Source organism: Gavialis gangeticus, unplaced genomic scaffold (assembly GCF_001723915.1).
Source record: "Gavialis gangeticus isolate Ggan-Ray unplaced genomic scaffold, GavGan_comp1, whole genome shotgun sequence".
NCBI lineage: Eukaryota > Metazoa > Chordata > Crocodylia > Gavialidae > Gavialis > Gavialis gangeticus.
In genome coordinates, this window is record NW_017729015.1 from 16,075,836 (window position 1) to 16,078,269 (window position 2,434).

Genomic DNA, 2,434 nt, shown 5'->3' on the forward strand with positions numbered 1-2,434 from the left:
GGGTTTCCAACGGCATCTGAGCGACTTGACAACACAAATCCCACTGCTTTTCTGTGGGATTTCAGCTAAGTCACTGCAGTACTTCAAAAATAAATAACCCTCATTTGTCTTTCCCTTGCCATCCTTTGAGAGATGTATTATATGCCAGCCACAGAAGACTGAGACAGGCCAGCACCACTGCACACGAGTACTTCTATTGCTCCTTCTGAATGCTCTTATACAAAAGTAAGGGAAGTTGAGGTTGGATATTAGGAATAACTCTCTCTTTAGGAGGGTGGTGAAGCACTGGAATGGGTTACCCAGAGAGGTGGTGGGATCTCCATCCCTGGAGGTTTTCAAAACCCACCTAGACAAAGCCATGGCTGGGATGATGTAGTTGGGGCTGGTCCTGCTTTGAGCAGGGGGTTGGACTAGGTGTGACCTCCTGAGGTCCCTTCAATCCTCATTTTCTACGATTCCATGGGAATACATCCAGGAGTCTTGCACTTATTTAGATGCTTTATCATAGTTTCAAAGCCAGCATCATCTATAGGAGTCAGAGCATGGGACTGAGCATCAGCACATCTGGATCCAATTTCTACTTTGCTGTGAGACCCTCAGCCAGGCACCAGCTCTCTGCCTCCGAGATGGCAGGATTAAAGGCAACACTTTTCTACCACTCAGCAGTGCCGGGAAATCTTAACTGTAATGACTGGAAAAAGCTTTGGCATCATGTGATGCAACACACAGAGGGCAAAGGGGAGCCATTGCTGGGGCTGAAGGGAACACACCGCATCGTAAGCTCCTTGCTGAATGGTGCTTAGAGATATTTTTTCAGCCCGTTGACTAAACCTGCCTTGAAATAGCCTGCTAGCCCCATGCTATGCTTTGTCTGAGCGGTAACACAATGCCTCACTCCTGCACACCATTGCACTTAATACATGATGCATTTGCCTTGAGTTCCATTTAAAACCAAGTGCTTCCAATGGAAGTCAGGGGGAAATTATACATAATTTCATCCCCTCTGCATGCAGGGGGCTAGGGAATTCCCTAGCGGCCTCTAAAGCAAGCAGTTTCATTCCCCTGATCTCAGTTTCCCTCTAGAGTTACTGACAATTCATCATCATATTCATCTCGATGACCTCCTGGGGCAGTGAATTCCACATGCTGACTGTTCTGTGGCACCATTAGGAGAGTTTAAAATTACAGTGAGGCTCTCAGCAAAGAGGAACCCAGCTTTCTGCCCCTCCTCCAGAAGCCACTTAAAAGAAAACGATCCAGGTGATCTCTTTCCCAGGACCCACCGCCGTGACTGGTCCACGTTCGAGGCCAGCACCAAGGGGCACGGAGGCTTGGCATTGCCTGGAGCAATACACCCAACTGCTTGCGGGAAGCGCAGCACCCTTGGAGCCAGCCCTCCTCTCCCATTCTCCACCCCAGGGCTTTTTCAGGCTCTGATCGTTCTCTGGACTTGGATCAGTCTGATAAATGCCACTGGTGACTGCAATGCGATAGGGATCCCTCTGGAATAGGGCTGATGTCAGGGCCGTGCCTTTGAATCTGCCTCTCGAGATCTGAATGGCAAAGGCCCCAGCTCCTCTAAAGACGAGGCCTCACAGCAGGGAGATGAAGACCTTTCTGCAGCAGCAAGAGGCGAGAGTGCTTCCCCTTTGACCAAGAGCAGACACCCTCAGCTTTGCTACCGGCTCAGCTCGCCTCCTCCTGTAGTGCCAAGCCAGCTGGATCCCTTCCCTCCCTTGGCCCGCAGACAACTCGAAAAGCAGCGAGCAAGTCACCGCACGGTGCCCTGGTAGGAAAGCCGGCATCCGCCCCCCCGGCAACAGATGCCCACATCCCCGCGACATGGAAAAAGCCAACCCAGTCTGTCTTTGTACCTTATTTATTCATGAAGTGTGAGGTAACGAAGAAAGTGCTAAATCCGACCACAGTGTTAACTCTAACGCTTCTCAGTAGGTCAGTTGGGAGCCGGGCAGCCGTACGCCACTGCTGCGGCCCTACATGCTTCAGCCGCGGCGCGGACCCCAAGGACAGCCTTGTCCTCCTCTCCCCCTGGCTCTTAAACCTCGTGCCCAGGCAAGAGTTCGCTCAGCCCCTTCTCACGAGCAAAGGGCTTCATCTGGGATCTTAAACGCCTCCCTTAGGTATTGGGTTTTGTTTTTTTTGGAAGAGAGAAGGAGTGATACTTGAAGGCTGAAAAATGCACGGAGTTTCTCCCCTCCACTCTTTCAGTGAAGAGGAAAAACCTCGCACTTATTAACTGTGTTGTGTAAAGAGCCAGGACCCAGACACAGCGAGCTCCAAAGGGCAAGCAGAACGGCCCATCCTCCATGATGTCCCCAAAAGTGCAGCAGGAATGACGACCCAGGCCCCCAGACAGAAGGGAACCACCCCACCCATCCCCGGAACAAAGGCTTATATTAAAAAAAAAAAAAAA

At 51.1% G+C, this 2,434-nt stretch overlaps 1 protein-coding gene across 1 annotated transcript in view; it reads right to left on the bottom strand.

Moving 5' to 3' along the window:
* Window positions 1–1,863: 1,863 nt before the first annotated feature.
* Window positions 1,864–2,434, bottom strand: part of MYCL (v-myc avian myelocytomatosis viral oncogene lung carcinoma derived homolog) — a 10,945-nt gene continuing 10,374 nt past the window's right edge. The window contains exon 3 of the mRNA XM_019512375.1: window positions 1,864–2,434. This exon is cut by the window's right edge and continues 1,743 nt beyond it. The gene's annotated coding sequence lies outside the window, so the exon portion shown is untranslated.